The sequence below is a fragment of the Ascaphus truei genome, unplaced genomic scaffold (genome assembly GCF_040206685.1).
Source record: "Ascaphus truei isolate aAscTru1 unplaced genomic scaffold, aAscTru1.hap1 HAP1_SCAFFOLD_501, whole genome shotgun sequence".
Classification (NCBI taxonomy): domain Eukaryota; kingdom Metazoa; phylum Chordata; class Amphibia; order Anura; family Ascaphidae; genus Ascaphus; species Ascaphus truei.
In genome coordinates, this window is record NW_027456832.1 from 35,001 (window position 1) to 58,284 (window position 23,284).

The following is a 23,284-nucleotide window of genomic DNA, read 5'->3' on the forward strand; positions in this document are numbered from 1 at the left end:
TTTATTGAAGATGCATCATAGCAACAGCTACAAAAAAAGGTCCTCTGACGCGTTTCATGCCTAAGTGGCGCTTTATCAAAGAGTAATCTGTGTTCCAACCATAGTCCCTTTAAATAGCAGCTCCAATGAAGAGGTGAATTCGCGCCTAAACCAGCCAATCAAGTCAGCTGGTGTAGAGTCTCCGTAGCAAGCTACGGAAGCCTCATAGGGAAAAAAGACCTCTGCCTTAGAAGCAGCAAAGCCCGGAAATACATAGATGTAATGAATGAAAAAAACAAAACAGCTCAATCATATTCCAAATGACACCTATGCTAACAGAACATAGATGACACGAAAACACAAAATAAACAACGAAAACCTGTGAGTTAAAAATGGAGAATATATAAACAATGAAAAAGAAATATATAAAAAAAAAACATATCTATTATGTGTGACTAATGAGTAAAAAAAGTAAATAAAGCAGAACACATTCCGTACAGTAATAACCCCCAGTGACTAAAAACTAAACCCTAAACAAACACCAATTCATATATATATAATCATAAAAGTGCATATGTGTGTATATATATATATATATATATATATATATATATATATATATATATATATATATATATATATATATATATTATTATATATATTATTATTATTAAAACGCCATCTCCCAAATGATCTCCGAGATTTCTGGGCCCATTCAAAATATTAGAAAAGATTAACCCAGTAGCTTACCGTCTTGACCTGCCTCCCACCATGAGGATCCCTTCCGTGTTTCACGCTTCCCTTCTTAAGCCTTTTATTCAAAGTACTCATTTTTCTGTTCCCTCCCGGAAACCCAATCCAGTCTCCACCCTGGGACAACAGGAGTACGAGGTCCAATCCCTCATTGATTCCCGCTGGTAAAAAAACAAACTCCAGTTCCTGGTCCACTGGAAGGGCTATGGTCCGGAAGAACGTTCATGGGTACCAGCACGTCATATTCATGCCCCAAGATTACTCCGACAATTCCATCAGAAGTTTCCGTTCAAACCTTGGTTGGATCGCTCGGAGATCGATCCTCAAGGGGGGGATACTGTGACGGTTCAGGGGATTCCTTCCCCTTCTTTCTCTCCCTCTGTCCCCTCTCTGGCCAATCTCTCTGCTTTTACCCACTTCTGTCCCGCTCCGTCAACCTCTCTCACTGCCCCATTACCTCAGCGCATGCCCCGCAGGTCGCGCGCACCCGCGCGGTCCCTGAGCCCCTGCGGCAACACTCCCCGCTCCCAGTCACTCCCTGTGCCCGCTGCCTGTACCTCACCTCCGGTGGCGGTCCCGTCTGGTCCTCTGCTCCCCTCCACTGGGATGCCCGCGGCACGGCGCTCCATGCGGCTGGTCACGCAGCCTGTGCGTGCGCACCCTCGGCTTACAGAGGGCACGCGCACACGCTCCTCTAAGCCCTGTCACGCTCCTGACTCCTCCCCCCATTCCTTGCAGGCGATCTCACTCTCTGACCCTTCTGTCACCTCTTCTTCTCTCCCTGACCTATCCTTGTTGTCTCCCACTTCTCTCTCTGCTCCTCCCCTCTCCTATTGTTGTGTCTCCCTTTATAATCCCTGTCTGTCCTCTCTATCGTCGCTCTGCATAGTTCCTGTTTCCGTGTGTGCTGACCTATGCTGTGCTCCCTCTATGTCCCTGCTGTATCCTGCTCCTGTGTTTACTTTGGATTTCCCTGGCTTTGACCCCTGCTTGTCCTGGACTACCCTGCTCTCTGTACCCCTTGAACCTTGCTACGAACTCGACCTTGCTGACCTCTGGAATCCTTGGACCTGGCTTTGTACCCTGACTACTCTACTCTCTGGACCCCTGAACATTGGCACACGGACACAACCATTCTTAAGCTTAACCCTACAAGACGTTGCAAGTACCTTAACCACTCTCTCAACAGGCCCAGCAACGCTATACTGTACCACACTCCGGGCTTGCTCCCACTGCTGTGGGTGTGTGGTGTAACACCGTTCCCACCTCAGTACTGGGGTCTTGCCAGGTCTGTGGGCATACAGGCGTGACAGTTCTCCAGTTTTGCCTTGTTTTTTTCAGCTGGACGACTTTGATATATGGCTTCATAAATGTCCCTTATCATGATTTAAATACCCACTATCTTGGTTAAGGACAGCATGCGGTTATTTGCTAAACTCTCACAGCTGCAAATCTGGGGATAACCTGTATGAAAGCATTGTAGCCGATGCACAGTATAAATTAGACAAATTGTGTAGCTTGCGATAGGTTTTCTTTTCCTTAATAAATATGGTGATTTTTTTTATTTGACTTTGTTACTGTTCTCAAGCCAGAAGACTTTAGTAACTCACCCTATAACCAAAAATATAAATAAGAATATTTTAAACATTTTATAAGTTTTTTTTTGTTTTAATAAAAAAAACTTCTATCCATCCAAAGGTCTTTTGAGGTCGCTCACTCATCAGAACAGCGGTTTATACACAATTACAAGTAGAAAAGGTGGAGAGTGAACCCCAAGTGTCCTGCGCTCTAACTGGTGCAATTTCTTGTTTGTGTTGAAAGTATGCCGCCTCTATATATAGAAATGTAGGCAATGATGTTGCAGATTAAAGAAATAAATGGATAAAGTCCAGAAGGGGGGGGGGGGGGAGGTATGGTTGCTATGAAGCCACGGTGGGGGGGCCGATTAGCAGAATATAGATAGAGGCAGGAGAAGAAGCCCTGATGGGAGCCTCTCTCATGAACTCACGGCAGTCTATATCTGCTGCCCTTACCCGACCTGGTCACCTCGCCGCTCGTCTCTCGTCGCTGTCCCCGCTTCAACGAATATCCCACAGGGTGGATGTCATCTAGCAGCCTCTCAGGGACAGGAGCCCACCGTCTGCGTACGTCCTCTTCGCCTCTCACCGCTCCACGGGTGCTCCGTGCGGTGTATGGCGTTCTCCCCCTGTAGCTCCAGGCAGGTCCCAGCAGGCCGTGCGCTCCGGCACTGCTGACGCTCGGGAACTGACGTCAGACGCTGGGAGGGATCGTAGAATCCCATGCAACAGGATTGCCAGCGTGCTCCAGCCGGATAGGTAGAAATAGTAGTGTAGAAAGGTGGCGGTCACTGCAGAAACGGAGCTCAGTCAGGATACAATAAAATCAGCTTTATTTCACGGTGCTGCACATTACAGAGAGACCATCTCTGACGCGTTTCGTCTCGTAGCAGAGACTTTATCAAAGAGTACAATCTCTCAACATAGCAGGGTATCTAAATAGGCCGCCCTTGATCATCATTGGTTAGAACACTAATGAGCCACAGTAGTGGGTGGTGACCTTGATTACACTATGAAAAACCATGAATGAACCGGGCAGTATACAATAGAACACCTGCATTGGATGGAATTAACACACATGCAGAAAATTAAAACAAAAAACCACTAATAACATATTAAAAACAAAGAAAACAAAAGTAACATGTAGCATCCGTATGAGTAATTGTATAAACATATCACATCATGTAATGGAGGCAATACCCTTGCGGAGGAATATAGATGCTAAGGACATTGAAATAATACATTATAACATGCCTCTAATTTGAAAGATAAACAATGTATAAACAATCTCAAAGAATGAAATATACACATCCCAAATACATGAGACTACATATAAATAGCATTAAGTCCATATAGGTACATATATGAAAAAAAGGGGAGTTAGTGTGTGTGGATGTAGGTTATAGACCGATGTACTTTATCGAATACACACTCCCAACACTCCCCACGTGATCAACCCTGGAGGAAGTGTTTTAACTCCCAATCCAGGTTGATGCCATGTGGATGGAGAGTGTTGAGAGTGTATATCCAATACATCTCCTGTTTGTTTAGAACATTCTCTCTGTTGCCACCTCTGGCATGGATTGGTATGTGTTCGATTGCTGAAAATGTAAAATTATTAATACCACCATTGGGGCATAGGGCAAAATGCCTTGCCACTGGATGATCAAGATTCTTCTTTTTTATCAGACGTACATGTTCAGCTATTCTGACTTTGAGGGGCCTGGTAGTACGCCCCACATATTGATGTCCGCAACCGCAGTACAGAACGTATACAACATAGCAGATATTGCAATTTAGAAAATTTTTAATAAAATACTTTCTAATCTTGGTGTTGTATGTAATGTATTTGGTTGCGCGTGCATACTGGCACATGGAGCATTTCCCACATTTGAAAAAAACAGTTGGTATACTTTTTACTTTAGGAAATTTGGATCTAGTATCGAACATACTGGGGGATAGATGAAACGCTAAAGTGTTCGCTTTACGGTAAGTGAATCTTGGTCCCTTCTGTATGGCCGATTGTATATCCCTGTCTAGCAACAAAGTGTGCCAATGCTTTGATATGATGTTACAAATTTGTTGCGATTGAGCATTAAATGTTGATATAAAAAGTGGACTCTGTGGTTTTTTGTGACTTAGAGATAAATCCCTATCTCTTATCACTTTGTCCTGTTTCTTGGTGTTGCGTATAAGGGTATCTCTATCTAGGGCATCTGCTTTAGTAAAAGCTGCTGATATGTCTTTTGAAGCATAACCTCTGGCCAAAAATCTGTCAGACATCTCTTTAGCTCTAAGTAGGAAAACCTCATTGTCTGAGCAGAGTCTTTTTAGTCTGACAAATTGAGCCCCTGGAATGTTCCTAATTAGAGAGCGGGGATGACAACTATGTGCATTAAGCAACATGTTCCTCGAATTTGGTTTCCTATAGATGTCCGTCTGTATTGTCATATGCTCGTCAATGTACAGGAACAAATCTAAATAATTAATATGATGAATATTGTGCTCAAAAGTGAATTTTAAATTGAAAGTGTTGGTGTTTAGATAATCAATGAAAGAAAGAAGTGAGTGCTCATCACCTTTCCAAATTAGGATCAGATCGTCAATATATCTCTTGTAGTAGATGATATGTTGACGAAAAGAATTGTCACTGTGATAAATAAAACGTGATTCCCAAAAGCCCATAAACAAATTAGCATATGATGGTGCAAAGCTCGTGCCCATAGCAGTGCCCATTTTCTGTAAATAAAAAAGTGAATCAAACAGAAAATAATTGTGAGTGAGTAAGAATAGTATAGAATCTAATAAAAAAGTGCAATGTGATATAGATAAAGTGGATAAATCCAAGAAGTGACTGACAGCTTTAAGACCTTGTTCGTGTTGAATAATAGAATACAGGGAGGTCACATCCAACGTGACCCACCTGTATTCAGTGTGCCATGCAAGTTCCTGTACACTGACGAGGAAATCCGTCGTGTCTTTAATAAACGACGGCAGCTGAGAGACCAGAGGCTGCAAAAACCTGTCCACATACCGTGATAATCCATCTCCCCATTATTGCGAGCATTGGATCTTTGGGAGATGGATTATCACGGTATGTGGACAGGTTTGCTAATTTGTTTATGGGCTTTTGGGAATCACGTTTTATTTATCACAGTGACAATTCTTTTCGTCAACATATCATCTACTACAAGAGATATATTGACGATCTGATCCTAATTTGGAAAGGTGATGAGCACTCACTTCTTTCTTTCATTGATTATCTAAACACCAACACTTTCAATTTAAAATTCACTTTTGAGCACAATATTCATCATATTAATTATTTAGATTTGTTCCTGTACATTGACGAGCATATGACAATACAGACGGACATCTATAGGAAACCAAATTCGAGGAACATGTTGCTTAATGCACATAGTTGTCATCCCCGCTCTCTAATTAGGAACATTCCAGGGGCTCAATTTGTCAGACTAAAAAGACTCTGCTCAGACAATGAGGTTTTCCTACTTAGAGCTAAAGAGATGTCTGACAGATTTTTGGCCAGAGGTTATGCTTCAAAAGACATATCAGCAGCTTTTACTAAAGCAGATGCCCTAGATAGAGATACCCTTATACGCAACACCAAGAAACAGGACAAAGTGATAAGAGATAGGGATTTATCTCTAAGTCACAAAAAACCACAGAGTCCACTTTTTATATCAACATTTAATGCTCAATCGCAACAAATTTGTAACATCATATCAAAGCATTGGCACACTTTGTTGCTAGACAGGGATATACAATCGGCCATACTGTACAGAAGGGACCAAGATTCACTTACCGTAAAGCGAACACTTTAGCGTTTCATCTATCCCCCAGTATGTTCGATACTAGATCCAAATTTCCTAAAGTAAAAAGTATACCAACTGTTTTTTTCAAATGTGGGAAATGCTCCATGTGCCAGTATGCACGCGCAACCAAATACATTACATACAACACCAAGATTAGAAAGTATTTTATTAAAAATTTTCTAAATTGCAATATCTGCTATGTTGTATACGTTCTGTACTGCGGTTGCGGACATCAATATGTGGGGCGTACTACCAGGCCCCTCAAAGTCAGAATAGCTGAACATGTACGTCTGATAAAAAAGAAGAATCTTGATCATCCAGTGGCAAGGCATTTTGCCCTATGCCCCAATGGTGGTATTAATAATTTTACATTTTCAGCAATCGAACACATACCAATCCATGCCAGAGGTGGCAACAGAGAGAATGTTCTAAACAAACAGGAGATGTATTGGATATACACTCTCAACACTCTCCATCCACATGGCATCAACCTGGATTGGGAGTTAAAACACTTCCTCCAGGGTTGATCACGTGGGGAGTGTTGGGAGTGTGTATTCGATAAAGTACATCGGTCTATAACCTACATCCACACACACTAACTCCCCTTTTTTTCATATATGTACCTATATGGACTTAATGCTATTTATATGTAGTCTCATGTATTTGGGATGTGTATATTTCATTCTTTGAGATTGTTTATACATTGTTTATCTTTCAAATTAGAGGCATGTTATAATGTATTATTTCAATGTCCTTAGCATCTATATTCCTCCGCAAGGGTATTGCCTCCATTACATGATGTGATATGTTTATACAATTACTCATACGGATGCTACATGTTACTTTTGTTTTCTTTGTTTTTAATATGTTATTAGTGGTTTTTTGTTTTAATTTTCTGCATGTGTGTTAATTCCATCCAATGCAGGTGTTCTATTGTATACTGCCCGGTTCATTCATGGTTTTTCATAGTGTAATCAAGGTCACCACCCACTACTGTGGCTCATTAGTGTTCTAACCAATGATGATCAAGGGCGGCCTATTTAGATACCCTGCTATGTTGAGAGATTGTACTCTTTGATAAAGTCTCTGCTACGAGACGAAACGCGTCAGAGATGGTCTCTCTGTAATGTGCAGCACCGTGAAATAAAGCTGATTTTATTGTATCCTGACTGAGCTCCGTTTCTGCAGTGACCGCCACCTTTCTACACTACTATACACAATTACAGACTAAAGCTGCATTATTGCAATCCCTGCTCTCTGATTGGTTAAAATTCCATGCATTATTCATTTACTAATGCCCGGAAGTTTTGCAGCTTGCAATGAGTTTTTTCCAATGTGTTTATTTCCAGCCAATGTTCAAACAATCCATGAGGAGCATATAAGGGGAAAGAAGACAAAGAAAACACACAATATAAGTGCAGATGTATGGACAATAAAATGTGGCATGTAGTATAGTCTTGGCTCGTATGTCCAACCTACTCACAAGATGTAGATGAATAAAATGCAGTTTGCAATTAGGGCTGCTACCCGTGTGGAATGAATGCAGTCAGGATCCCCCCTCAGAGGCACACTCAGCGGTATGATGGTATATAGGAGATGAGAAAATGCTACATAGCGCGATCAGGCTGATAGACAAAATCTTTATGTAAAAAGAATATAAAATGCGCACTTACAATGTGCAAGATAAAAACAAGCATTTATCACTAAGTGAAAACGAAGGGTCACCGCACTGCTCACTGCCTCCCCTGGATTCTCCAAGCTTCCCCCACTCGCAGTCTGTTGTCGGAGCTTGTTCTGTTGCACCCGTCAGAGCGTGTGACGTCACGGCTGCAGGGCTGGTGAACTACGGATCGCCTTCAGGATCAGAAAGGTACCATTCAACGCGTTTTGCACAGTCTGAATAGACTGTATACGGCTTCGTCAGGAGTGTATGTATTGGTATATTTGGATCCTCTATATACCCCTTCACATGTCAATTAAGCAATTAAACGATTTGCTAAGATGATGTACTCAGCTATTATTGCGTTTAAATCTACTTATTGTGAACAAACAGGGGACAATATATTAAATACAAACAGGCTACAAAAAGCGTGCAATAACATTAATGGCTTACAGAATGCAGTATACATAGGACAAAAGTTATGAACCGTCATTTAGAAGTTTCCAAATGTACTTGATGTAATTAGATTATATAGAGAAGAGGAATGGGCAATTCAATAGGATCTTATTAAATTATTTAACAGGTGGAGACATATATGTCAGTAATCCCTAATGAGCAGGATAGCCGGACATTTAACTACACACATTTGATTACTAGTTAGTATATGCTTATCTATAATGAAAAAAGGGGCAATTATAAATGGCTATGATAGGATTCAAAGGGCAGAAGTTGCAGGTATCAAGGGAAGCTTGAAAGATGTATCACTTCAAATACATACATATACCTGTAATTAGGGCATTATATATCATCTTAATTGGTCATGAAAAGAGATTTCCATATAATTTTCATTTACAACAAATGTAAGATTTTTTCATATGAGAAGAGTGAAAATATTTCCAAGTATTGCAGGTAGGACAAGACAAAAAATTGTCTTTAATCCCTAAAATGTGTATTTATATGTGTGCAAAAAAGTGTATAATGATATTTATATAAGTGCTTAAATGTGTGTGTGTATAAATGTTATAATAAATTATTAGGAGAAAATTACGTTTCATTTACATAGACATCAAACATTACTGGACATTCTTGGTACATAATAATCATAACAAATAGTCTACAATAAGATTGAATGGAAATATCACATAATATTCATTGAGATTAAATAGAAATATCATACTAATTCAAAACATGGTGACATTAGCTATTGGGAGATATAACTATACGGATAAAGTTATACGGATGTATTTAAAAAACACACAAGTTGCTGGTACGAAAGGAAAACAGGAAAAAACAGAAAGGAACATCATTAGATACGGCCACATTTTCATATCACAAAAGGTGCAAGGTCTATTTCTGCATTTAGGCCTCTAGGGGTAAGTGTGTTAAGGCGATGGATCCAGAATGTCTCCCTTTTGAGCAATTCTGATCCCCTATCTCCTCCCCTCCAATGTGGTAATACATGTCCATGACGTCATTTCCGGGGGAAGTCCTGCCCTCCGATAGGTCCTGTCTTCAGTAGCTGTTCCTCAAACTGGAGATCTCGGCATCTCATCCAGGCGCATGCGCGAGCGCATATCCGGCATCCCTCCTCTGGCTACTGACGTCATCCTGCAGAGGCGTGTTCTCCATACGATCCGTCTGTCCCACGATGTCTTGCTGCATAGCCATGCCCTTTAGGTGGGCAGCAAGCATGTAGTGGTACATAAGGGAGGAGAGAAAGAAAAGCCACTTTAAGAAGCAGAAATTTAAAAAAGTTGTATCAGACTATAAAGAAAATTCAAAACCACAAACTGGATATACAGCTCACTAGAGTAATTGTGTAATGTTTAAATGGGTGTGCCCATAAACGCCTAGTGTGACGTTGTGTGCAGCTGATGAGCTAATAATAGTAGATTGACAGAAAATTGGAGAGCAGAAGCATATTAGTACCTCGGCTATCCAACTAGTAGCTCATTTGTCAAATGCACTCCTGGGCGGTTAAAACTTAACATTTAATAAGTATCTAGCTAAAATAAAATCTACATAAAAAGTAATTATTACAGTATATACACACAATGTACTTATAAAGGAAGGGTGCTGGGAAGGTAGGGTTGGACTCAAGGTATATAGCACACATGAAATTTTCCTCAATTTGTTCAAGGCAAAATAGGCTAATTAACACCTGGAGTTACCTATTATTTTAGGACATAGAATCTCAGAATGACCACCACTACTTGGACTGTAATACCTATTTTGACATACATATGCTGTGCGGCATCAAGCGTAGCATACCGATCAAGCCAACCTGTAATTGTAAAATGTAGCACCAAACAGTGATATGCCTGGATTAATATACTACTGTTCTAAATAAATGAAAACATAATATTAACACTGTAGGTACAACACAATCGCAGGTTGGTGGTACGTGGATTGATTCTACGCAAGATGACGATAACATGCACAGCATATGGATCAATAAAATATAGCTAATGCAGAATATAGTTGTCACCAAAATCAACTGTGGCTAAACACTTTGCTGAGATAAATGAAAACAGCACATAAATATGACTGTGGTGTATGGACATGCGGTCTGGATCTGACAATGCTAGTGAATCAATGTCTTCAGTGCAGCAATCTGCATCATACAATGCTGGTAGATCAATGTATCCAGTACACAATACTAAGCCTTCATACATAAATATTAGCGCTGAGACTGCAGTTTGCCATGTATAGAACACACAGTGTGAAAGCCAGTATTAATGAATCAATGTATCCAGTGCATAGCAATGAACCGTCTAGCATACCTAATAATAGTAGCACTGAGACTGCAATTGCCATAAACAGAGCCCACAGTGTGGAAGCCAACAGCAGAGACAAAGCAAATAGCTAATAAAATAAGTCTGTAGCAGAGACAGGAGATACAATGTACCAACGATACCCGGCTCCCAATAGTCCCTCCCTGATAACGTCACCACGCCGAACGCTGAATTACTAACAGTCCACTACTTATAGCCCATACCCCAGGTGCAGTCATTTCGAAATCGTCCGGTTTTCCTCACTGATGGCTGGTTGTACTGCGCATGCGCGCGCATGTCCGTGACGTCATTTCCAGGGGAAGTCCTGCCCTCCGATAGGTCCTGTCTTCAGTAGCTGTTCCTCAAACTGGAGATCTCGGCATCCCATCCAGGCGCATGCGCGAGCGCATATCCGGCGTCCCTCCTCTGGCTACTGACGTCATCCTGCAGAGGCGTGTTCTCCATACGATCCGTCTGTCCCACGATGTCTTGCTGCATAGCCATGCCCATTAGGTGGGCAGCAAGCATGTAGTGGTACATAATGGAGGAGAGAAAGAAAAGCCACTTTAAGAAGCAGAAATTTTAAAAAGTTGTATCAGACTATAAAGAAAATTCAGTTTATAACTGGACGAAACAGGACAGACGCCCAAGATTCACCAATAAAGGGAAATCTAATCAGAGAGAGGAAGCACAGACGAGCGATTCAGAAGCAAGCACCTCCACAGATGGGGTTAATCCCCAAGCTGCAGGACAAAAGGCTTTTTTAGGAAGGGGCAAAGATCAAAAACAACAAAAGCGAGACAAAAAAACAGGAGGGGGGGACGTAATCCCAAGAACACCACCCGGTGCTGAGGCCGCACCCACGATGAATACTGATAACATAGTAATTAACCTATCTGACTATTCCATTTCAGAAATGGAATGACGTGTTTTGGCTAAAGGCCCATCGTTTGTTCCTACCACCTTCCCTAAGAGGTTTGAGGTAGAAGTTGAGTTATTTAAATTGGAAAGGAAACTAAACCTTAAATCCTTTTTTCTCAACAGAGCGGATGGTCAGCAGCAGCAGCCACTAACTGATGTACAGGTACCTGACACTACAAGAGTGATTTGTAAGTTGAACTCTAAGTTCATACCACCAGTTAAGAATCCCTCTGTACAGGTATTTATGAATATGGTGAAAAATTATGTTAATCATTATTTTAAAACACACCATAAGACATATCATAATCTTACAAAGAACAAAGAAAGCTGCTCGCTGTGAGCTTACTCTGTGATGCACCAATTTACCACATAAACTATGTAATTAAGGGGTTAAAAGCATTGGTCTCCCGTGGCAGTGACTGACTGAGTGGGTGGGTCACTGACTGACTGGGTGGGTGGAACGAGAATAGAACAGGGAAACCCGGGCGCTACCTGGAACTAGATAGGAGTTAGAATGGGGTATATTATCCACCTTGAGAGTGGGCAAGGTGTCCCTCTGTTGCTGTTCCTCCTGCGACTCAAACCCCAAAGGAGGATCTACCCAGGATCCTTCAAAGATACAGGAAATAGAAAAAGGGGGGATGGGGGAGCACAGGTGGAATCATATATACTCTGGACTCAGATGTGTAAGACTCTGAGCTGCTGGTGTGGGTGGTATAAATCTATGTATAATCTCAAACACTCACACGGCCTTGTGCAAATGCGTGTGCATCAAGGTATCTTTACGTCCTATGTTCTTTTCTTTAAGGGTCTCGTCTGTGCTTTTCCTTCTTCGTTGGTGTAGATCTGTTTCTTTTGTTCTGAAGTACTTCACCTCTCGTCCGGACTGGTTCTTCTATTTCTTGTATTCGTTGTTTCCCTCGGAATTAAAGAACACAGGTTCAGCGACAAAGAGATAGCATGCAAAGGGGACAATCTAGGTGGGGGGTAATCTATGAGGTAGACGGTATATAATCAAACACTCACACGGACATGTGTGGGTGTACTCAAGGGCTAAGGTATCTTTTGGTTCCCTGAATTGGTCTCACTGTTCCAAATAGTAAGTGATTGATAATAAAATATTGTTACTCACACGGCCAAGTGTGAGTGCACACTTGGAAAGGTATCTTTGGTTAGTCCTGATGTCTTGTGTTGTAGAATTTCTAGCCGCTCCTGTTCTGGATTCCTAGCTCCCCGGTGGGTAAATAAGAATATAAGTCCAAGGATACCGGGCAGAAACTTTATTAAAGTAATAAACAATTGAACAAAATAAAATGTTAAAAACAAGGGTATATAACAAGCCCTCCGCTTGCTCAACTCGTGGGCTGCGGTAGGGGAAGGGGTGGGAGGCCCGTCTTTGGGATATTCAGCAGTCTCGTGGTGCTACAGCCGCTCGCTCCGCGTCCGGATGGAGCTCTGTACTTCCCTGTTCCTGCTCCCAACGGTGGCCGCAAAGTGTCAAAGTAGTGGGGGGATTTTGAGCAACGCGTTTCGCCCTATGGACTACGGAGCCTGAGGAAGCCCATAGGGCGAAACGCGTTGCTCAAAATCCCCCCACTACTTTGACACTTTGCGGCCACCGTTGGGAGCAGGAACAGGGAAGTACAGAGCTCCATCCGGACGCGGAGCGAGCGGCTGTAGCACCACGAGACTGCTGAATATCCCAAAGACGGGCCTCCCACCCCTTCCCCTACCGCAGCCCACGAGTTGAGCAAGCGGAGGGCTTGTTATATACCCTTGTTTTTAACATTTTATTTTGTTCAATTGTTTATTACTTTAATAAAGTTTCTGCCCGGTATCCTTGGACTTATATTCTTATTTACCCACCGGGGAGCTAGGAATCCAGAACAGGAGCGGCTAGAAATTCTACAACACAAGACATCAGGACTAACCAAAGATACCTTTCCAAGTGTGCACTCACACTTGGCCGTGTGAGTAACAATATTTTATTAATACATAGTGGACAGACAGAGCCCCTGTAGATAGCACTCTGTTTCTGTATGAATTGGTGATTTATTTAAAATAACTTTATTAATTGACAATATCGTTAAAATATTGGGGTTTAAAACAATGATTAAATGATGCCAAGTCTGGCTAACTCTATGGATAGGTGTATCCAGAGGAGTATACAATGGTGTATTAATGCCCAGTGTTAGGGTAATTCACTGGCCCTAGTGTTCCTCATATGGAGAGAATGGGCTAGAGTTCTTGTAATGAAAGTAGCGGCTGTGTGGACCACAGATGTAGTGCCCCAGTATTGAAATACTAGTAGGAGCACTAGTTGATTGGACCTGTACTTAGCTGCTTTTGGGCTGCAGCTAATGGTACATTATAGACTTGTGTATACAGATCTAGGTCTATGTGCACTTATTATGAGTTTTTAACACCAGCATGTGTGGGTGGTGGTATTTTAATACAAGTGTGTGATACTTAACACGTGTACATCCCAAGTGTGTAATAACAGGGCTAGAATAGACATTAGTATTAGTTTTGCAATACTGGTAAGTTAGTGGCACTGCTGTAAATTCTGTATATACATATACCTAATTAACAGCTGAGTACTGCTCCTTTTAGGATATTAATATCGGTCTATTATGAAAGACCTTTCCCTAGTTGGTGTAGTGCTCTTCATATGTGGTAATGGTCTGGCACTCCAGAGGTTAATTGCTGGATTGGTTGCCGTTTTGCTCAATGTGTATGCCCCTTTAAGCTAAATGCTGTGTTTGGGGATTAGCATTCAGGCTTCCTGCATTTGTACTGTGATTTACTGCCAGATATTCTCTGTGCTTTACTGATGTGTGACTGCTAAGATCGTAGGATCTTTCAGCAGTCCATTACTGTGCACGGGCTGAGACACGCTGACTCTTTGAATCTCTCTGAGTCAGTGTACATGAACTCAGGCTCTGCTCGTGCACGTGGTCACGTGTTTGCCGACGCGCGCGTTTCGCGAGTGCTTTGTCAAGGCTAAGGTAATCAGTGTGAGTAACAATATTTTATTATCAATCACTTACTATTTGGAACAGTGAGACCAATTCAGGGAACCAAAAGATACCTTAGCCCTTGAGTACACCCACACATGTCCGTGTGAGTGTTTGATTATATACCGTCTACCTCATAGATTACCCCCCACCTAGATTGTCCCCTTTGCATGCTATCTCTTTGTCGCTGAACCTGTGTTCTTTAATTCCGAGGGAAACAACGAATACAAGAAATAGAAGAACCAGTCCGGACGAGAGGTGAAGTACTTCAGAACAAAAGAAACAGATCTACACCAACGAAGAAGGAAAAGCACAGACGAGACCCTTAAAGAAAAGAACATAGGACGTAAAGATACCTTGATGCACACGCATTTGCACAAGGCCGTGTGAGTGTTTGAGATTATACATAATTTATACCACCCACACCAGCAGCTCAGTCTTACACATCTGAGTCCAGAGTATATATGATTCCACCTGTGCTCCCCCATCTCCCCTTTTTCTATTGACTGGGTGGGTGACTGGGTAGGTGGGTTGCTGTGTGGGTGACTGGCCCCAATACATTTTAAAAAGACCCCAATATATTTTAAAAGAACCCTTACCTCCTCAATACATATTCAAAATACACCCGTCAGCCCAATACATATAAAATTCAGACTTACCTTGGAGATGGTGTCAGGAGGGACGGCAGTGGATGCGGAGGTGGGGGCAGTGGATGCGGAGGGGGGGGGGCAGTGGATGCGGAGGGGGGGGCAGTGGATGCGATGGGGGGGAAGTGGATGCCTAGGGGGGGGGGGGCAGTGGATGCGATGGGGGGGAAGTGGATGCGGAGAGGGGGGGGAGTGGATGCGGATGGGGGACAGTGGAAGCGGGGGGCAGTGGATGCGGAGGGGGGGCAGTGGATGCGGAGGGGGGGGGGACAGTGGACGCGGAGGGGGCCAGTGGATGCGGAGGGGGGGGCCAGTGGACGCTGAGGGGGGGAGCAGTGGATGTGGAGGGGGGCAGTGGCGCACAGACCGTGGGACCACCGCAACCGTCTCCCCAAACATCCCCCCGCTCAAACAGCTGCCAGCGGTAATCGGGAATGGGGGGGAGAGGGGGAGCGGCAGCCGCACGGCCATGGCCAACGTGCCTGACCCATATACACACACACACACACACACACACACACACACACATACACACACACGAGGAGGAGGCCAATCACATATATATATACACATATACACACACACACACACAAGGAGGAGGCCAATCACATATATATACACATATACACACACATACACACAGAGGATGCCGGTGGGGGCGATAGATTGGAACCGCTGTAGCCGGTAGGAGAGTGAGGAGGAGAGCAGGACTGAGAGGAGAGCGGATGGGGGAGAGGGAGGCAAGCAAAACAAGGCCTGCCTGCTACTCTCTCCCTCTCCAACGCCTCACCCATCTCCTCAGGGCACCCAGAATGTTTCTGTTAGGTGGCCCCTCTGCTGCACGTGGCTGGGGTCTTCTCCCCAGCCATGAGAAGCAGCAGCAGCACTTTGCTGCATCCCTCTCCTCCTCACACACCTCATCCTCCTTCTCATACAAATCCTTCTCCAACGTCTCCCCCTCCCCACAGACCTTCTTCTCCCCCTCCCCACAGACTTTCTTCTCCCCCTCCCCACAGAATTTCTTCTCCCCCTCCCCACAGACCTTCTTCTCCCCCTCCCCACAGACCTTCTTCTCCCCCTCCCCACAGACCTTCTTCTCCCCCTCCCCACAGACTTTCTTCTCCCCCTCCCCACAGAATTTCTTCTCCCCCTTCCCACAGACCTTCTTCTCCCCCTCCCCACAGACCTTCTTCTCCCCCTCCCCACAGACCACCTTCTCCCCCTCCCCACGTACCACCTTCTCCCCCTCCCCACGTACCACCTTCTTCTCCCCCTCACCACGTACCACCTTCTTCTCCCCCTCCCCACGTACCACCTTCTTCTCCCCCTCCCCACGTACCACCTTCTTCTCCCCCTCCCCACGTACCACCTTCTTCTCCCCCTCCCCACGTACCACCTTCTTCTCCCCCTCCCCACGTACCACCTTCTTCTCCCCCTCCCCACGTACCACCTTCTTCTCCCCCTCCCCACAGACTTTCTTCTCCCCCTCCCCACAGAATTTCTTCTCCCCCTCCCCACAGACCTTCTTCTCCCCCTCCCCACAGACCTTCTTCTCCCCCTCCCCACAGACCTTCTTCTCCCCCTCCCCACAGACCACCTTCTCCCCCTCCCCACGTACCACCTTCTCCCCCTCCCCACGTACCACCTTCTTCTCCCGCTCACCACGTACCACCTTCTTCTCCCCCTCCCCACGTACCACCTTCTTCTCCCCCTCCCCACGTACCACCTTCTTCTCCCCCTCCCCACGTACCACCTTCTTCTCCCCCTCCCCACGTACCACCTTCTTCTCCCCCTCCCCACGTACCACCTTCTTCTCCCCCTCCCCACGTACCACCTTCTTCTCCCCCTCCCCACGTACCACCTTCTTCTCCCCCTCCCCACGTACCACCTTCTTCTCCCCCTCCCCACGTACCACCTTCTTCTCCCCCTCCCCACGTACCACCTTCTTCTCCCCCTCCCCACGTACCACCTTCTTCTCCCCCTCCCCACGTACCACCTTCTTCTCCCCCTCCCCACGTACCACCTTCTTCTCCCCCTCCCCACGTACCACCTTCTTCTCCCCCTCCCCACGTACCACCTTCTTCTCCCCCTCCCCACGTACCACCTTCTTCTCCCCCTCCCCACGTACCACCTTCTTCTCCCCCTCCCCACGTACCACCTTCTTCTCCCCCTCCCCACGTACCACCTTCTTCTCCCCCTCCCCACGTACCACCTTCTTCTCCCCCTCCCCACGTACCACCTTCTTCTCCCCCTCCCCACGTACCACCTTCTTCTCCCCCTCCCCACGTACCACCTTCTTCTCCCGCTCCCCACGTACCACCGTCTTCTCCCCCTCCCCACGTACCACCGTCTTCTCCCCCTCCCCCCGTACCACCGTCTTCTCCCCCTCCCCACGTACCACCTTCTTCTCCCCCTCCCCCCGTACCACCTTCTTCTCCCACTCCCCCCGTACCACCTTCTTCTCCCACTCCCCCCGTACCACCTTCTTCCCCCCCTCCCCACGTACCACCTTCTTCCCCCCCTCCCCACGTACCACCTTCTTCCCCCCCTCCCCACGTACCACCTTCTTTTCCCCCTCCCCACGTACCTTTTTCTCCCATACCTTCTCCTCACGCATTTTTCCACCCACCTCACCACACTCCTTCCACTCCTCACACATATACACCACTTTCAACCAGTCATCGTCCTCCTCCTCCCCCTCCCTCTCCTCACTCACCTCCCTCGCCTCACTCACCTCCCTCGCCTCACTCACCTCCCTCGCCTCACTCATCTCCCTCGCCTCACTCACCTCCCTCGCCTCACTCACCTCCCTCGCCTCACTCGCCTCACTCATCTCCCTCGCCTCACTCACCTCTCTCGCCTCACTCACCTCCCTCGCCTCACTCACCTCCCTCGCCTCACTCACCTCTCTCTCCTCAAACACCTCCCTCTCCTCACACACCTCCCCCTCAACCACCCATTCCTCACACATCCGCTGCTCCAACACCTCCTCTTCCATAGATGACTTGGCTCCTGGGGTACTGCGGCGGGATCCGGATGGTGAGGGAATGAACGCCTCCACCTCCGTGTACTCCACTTCCTGCAGGAGATACAAAGTGTTTGTAACCAGCGGCAGTGATACTCTGTATCGCAAGAGCTCCTGTGCCACTTGGGGCAGGAAACGCATCGCCGAGCCATATAACACGCACAGCAAAGCCATTGCTTGCCTCTCTGGCACTGAAGGGGTTAAATCACAGAACCATTTATATCATTTGAAAAACCATTGATAAACTGTGTGCATTGTACGTCATTGTATTGTCCGTTATTAGCGGATCCCTCGTTTTTCTGTCCTGTTCCCGCTGAAGAGTTTGGAAAATGATGCTGCAGATGGACATTAGCTGATGTGTCCCTATGATAATCCCCTCTCCCTGTCACACACAGTTACACTCGGCTATAAGATGAGAAAGCTCTGCACCTCTTCCTCTGACTCCTTACATCTACAGCTTGGGGGTCCTCATCTTCTCTCCCCTGAGTACCGGCTCCCCCTATTCCCCCATCCCCAGTACCCCCTAATACTCCCACCCCCAGGCCCAATACCCCCTAACACCCTCCTCCCCAGACCCAATACCCCCTAACACCCTCCTCCCCAGGCCCAGTACTCCCAAATACCCCCCTCCCACGGCTCAACCATTAGTGTGTATGTTACTGTCTGATAGTTACTGTGTGTGTGTAACCATTAGTGTGTGTGTGTCGGAGTGAGTGCGTGCGTGATACTGTCTGATAGTTACTGTGTGTGCGTGTGTAATTAACCATTAGTGTGTGTGTATCGGAGTGAGTGTTACTGTCTGATCGTTACTGTGTGTGTATGTAATCATTAGTGTGTGTGTATCAGAGTGAGTGTTACTGTCTGATCGTTACTGTGTGTGCGTGTGTATATAACCATTAGTGTGTGTGTATCGGAGTGAGTGTGTGTTACTATCTGATCGTTACTGTGTGTGTATGTAATCATTAGTGTGTGTGTATCAGAGTGTGTGTTACTGTCTGATAGTCACTGTGTGTGTGTTTGTAAATCATAATGAGAAATGGATTTTGTCTTATATCACAGTGTGTGTCTGTGCTAAGCTGCCGTATTGTGGCTGTGTTTGTACAAGTGTATCAATCTGTTAGTGCTATTTTAGTGTGATTGTGTGAGAATATTACTGATTGTGCATTTGTATTTTAGGAGCAGGAATCTGTGTGTGTGTGTGTGTGTGTGTGTGTGTGTGTGTGTGTGTGTGTGTGTGTGTGTGTGTGTGTGTGTGTGTGTGTGTGTGTGTGTGTGTGTGTGTGTGTGTGTGTGTGTGTGTGTGTGTGTGTGTGTATATAAAACCGAAACATTGTGCCAATAATATAAATATATATACACACACACACACATACTTGTGTGTTTATGTATATATAGATATATAAAGAAAAAGCAGGCACACCAGGGCTTTGTAAAAACAAAAAAATTACAATACTATTGAATAGAACTGATCAACGCTTTGGCTCTTTATAGGAGCCTCTCAACACACAGGGACCCCCAGGTAGTCAGATCTCACCCCTATTTAATTCTGTTACATGCCACATCAGACTTTGTTTTGATGCATTCTAAGGTTGTCCTTTTATCAGATCTTACCTTGGGTGTCTCCATCTTGTTGGGAAATTTGTTGACTTCAATCTCAAAATCTCAATCTGGATGGTGGGGAAGGGAGATCAGTGAGGTAGTGACTTAAATACTAATAAATATAATCTCTTATACTAATAAATATAATCTATTATTCTAATAAATATAATCTCTTATACTAATACATATAATCTATTATTCTAATAAATATAATCTATTATATTTATAAATATAATCTATTGAACAACAACACAAAAAAGATGGAAAAGTGATACTGTACTTCTAAAAAGCCACAGATTTGATATCAATTAAGTGGCAGAAAATAGTTTTTATGTTAGACCAAAATATCTCAGAGGAGACCCAATGAATGGGCCATTGCCCTCCACAGGGAGGCTGCTGTAATCCTCTCCCAATGGGACAAAAAGTTGTGAATTTGTCCTGAAGATGAAAAATAAACCTCCTGGTTATAAATATGATCCAAATGAGCGGTGAAGTGTCTGAAATCTCTGCTACGTCTCAGAAGAAACCTTACCTGGCAGATCCACAATGGTTATGGCAGAGAGTGGTGGCATAGAACTCTGGTACCAAGCAGTTTAGCTGTAACCATGGAAGTCAGGTAAACATGTATTTTTTAAAATTAGAATGCAAATGTCTGTCCCATTGTGGGCTCAGCCTGAGCTCTGTCAGACGTTTCCAGCTTGTGCTAATGGGAGATCTCCATATACTGGGATGTGATAAGAGACATGGGAGAGGGAGTGGCTCAGTGAGTAAAGATACTGACTGGCACTGAGAGTTTGAAGCAGAGGAGCCTGGTTCAATTTTCAGTGTCAGCTCCTTGTGACCTTAGGCAAGTCACATTATCTCCCTGTGCCTCAGGCACCAAAAACATAGATTGTAAGCTCCACGGGGCAGGGATTTGTGCCTGCAAAGTGTCTCTGTAAAGCGCTACATAAAACTAGCAGTGCTAGGAATTTCCCATTCACTGTCATATCCAGTTGATACGGAGACTCCAGGGAGGGATAACAACATACTGTATGATTCTTTCCAGACCATTACTCTTCACGGGGGGGCACTTGATACTGTATACTAGTGCCTATGTCTGGACATACTCTATTTTTGCTATCAGTATCATATTATTACCCCACCGTGTTGTCCCTGTTTGTCTTTAGCTGCACTTCCACATACAGTATGATATACTTATCAGATGGTTATTATTTCATACAGTTACTGCTACTGTTATGTATGATACTAAGATCATTTAATATCTGCAGCTCTTTGAGAAACATATACACATTAATAAATTGTGAATAGTTACTTGTACTGATTATGCGTTCCTCTGACTCCATTAAGAGGACTATCCATGTTTTTACATTTTGAGTGTTTAATAATTGGACGAATTAAAATTTTATTATTTTCATTTTAACCCTCTCCTATTGACCTAATATACCATGTAGCAGAACTATATAGGTTATTATGCCACACACTAAACTTTATACTATATACTAGGCAAGGAGTGAAATAGAGACAGCATGGGGAGAGAGAGAGAGAGAGAACAGCATGGAGAGAGAGAGAGAGAACAGCATGGGGGACAGAGAGAAAGCTTGGGGGGAGAGACACACAGCATGGGGGGAGAGAGACACACAGCATGGGGGGAGAGAGACACACAGCATGGGGGGAGAGAGACACACAGCATGGGGGGAGAGAGAACAGCATGGGGGACAGAGAGAAAGCTTGGGGGGAGAGACACACAGAGCATGGGGGGATAGAGATGTGTGTATGCTGCCTGTGTGTGTCCTGTGTGCAGGGCCTCTTGTCCTGGGCCCAATGAGTAATGGGAAAGATGCCAGACCCCTGTCAGCAAAACTAATCTGTCCTGATCCGCAGAGGTGGCCTGTTGGAAGGTGTCCGTTGAGATGCCTGTCCAGGCAGCATGCTGCAGACTGGTAGAAGGGAAGTTTCTGACAGGCACCTCCATGGCCACCTATCAGCAGTCAGCTCGGCAGGCCCCCTCCACAGGCCTCAAACAGGCCCCCTCAATCCTCCAGGGGGCGCTCTCACAATCTCTCCTCTTCCAGTGTCCCTATCCCCCCTCACTCTCACACTCCTCTCTCCCCCCTCTCTCTCACACTCCTCTCTCCCCCTTCTCTCTCACACCTCTCTCACACTCCTCTATCCCCTCCCCCTCTCTCACTCCTCTCTCCCCATGCTATGGGGGGAAAGAGAATGGAGGGATATGGGGGGGAGAGAGGATGGAGGTATATGGGGAGGGGGGTGAGCAAATGAAGGGATGTATGTCCTGTTTGTGTCCTGAGTGTGTTCTCTAGGTGGTGTGTGTGTGTGTGTGTGTGTGTGTGTGTGTGTGTGTGTGTGTGTGTGTGTGTGTGTGTGTGTGTGTGTGTGTGTGTGTGTGTGTGTGTGTGTGTGTGTGTGTGTGTGTGTGTGTGTGTGTGTGTGTGTGTGTGTGTGTGTGTGTGTGTTGCATTGTGTGTTTCTGTATACAGATGTGGGCCCTGCTGAGTGTGTGTATAGAGGTGGGGGCTGCAGTGTGTTTCTGTATACACATATGGGCCCTGTAGAGTGTGTGTGTATAGAGGTGGGGGCTGCAGTGTGTGTTTCTGTATACAGATGTGGGCCCTGCAGAGTGTGTGTGTGTGTGTGTGTGTGTGTGTGTATATAGAGGTGCGGACAGCAGTGTGTGTTTGTGTGTATAGAGGTGGGGGCAGCAGTGTGTGTTTCTGTATACAGATGTGGGCCCTGCAGAGAGAGAAAGAGAGAGAGAGAGAGAGAGAGTGTGTGTGTGTGTGTGTGTGTGTGTGTGTGTGTGTGTGTGTGTGTGTGTGTGTGTGTGTGTGTGTGTGTGTATATAGAGGTGATGGCAGCAGTGTGTGTGTGTGTGTGTGTGTGTGTGTATAGAGGTGGGGGCTGCAGTGTGTGTTTCTGCATACAGATGTGGGCCCTGCAGAGTGTGTGTGTGTGTGTGTGTGTCTGTGTGTGTGTGTGTGTGTGTGTTGAATTCCCGGTGTCCTTGTGACCTTGGGCAAGCCACTTTATCTCCCTGTGCCTCAGGCACAACAAACATAGATTGTAAGCTCCACGGGGTAGGGACTGTGCCTGCAAAATGTCTCTGTAAAGTGCTACGTAAAACTAGCAGCGCTATAGAAGAACATGCTATTATTATTATTATGTATGTACTGTATGTATATGTGTGTATATATGTATATATGTTCCCTGCACACAATATAAAGGAAAATCAGACAATGGTCAAATGCCAATAGAAAATGTATTGAATGAACAAAAGATGATACAACAAGCAACTGCCCCAATGTAGGCTATGGAGAGTACAACTCATCAAACAGAGCTATACAATATCAATAAAAGGGGGGGGAAGGGCTTCGTAAAACAAACGTTTACCCCCTTCCTCTCCCCCCCCCTTCCTCTCCACCCCTTCCCACCTCTCTCTCCCCTAGGGTGTAAAGCAATAGGGGAGCCCCTGCTACTG

General features: G+C 45.1%; 2 long non-coding RNA genes across 2 annotated transcripts in view; one reads left to right on the top strand and one right to left on the bottom strand.

The window, feature by feature from the left end:
• Positions 1-7,792: 7,792 nt before the first annotated feature.
• Positions 7,793-15,241, bottom strand: LOC142484987 (uncharacterized). The gene is made up of 3 exons (XR_012798329.1): positions 15,174-15,241; positions 10,801-11,068; positions 7,793-9,473 (listed from the first exon to the last, which is right to left on the bottom strand). It is a non-coding gene; the product is annotated as an uncharacterized LOC142484987 (long non-coding RNA).
• Positions 14,129-23,284, top strand: part of LOC142484988 (uncharacterized) — a 74,692-nt gene continuing 65,536 nt past the window's right edge. Inside the window, exon 1 of the long non-coding RNA XR_012798330.1 lies at positions 14,129-14,900. This is a non-coding gene — a long non-coding RNA (uncharacterized LOC142484988). The remainder of the gene's footprint in view (positions 14,901-23,284) is intronic.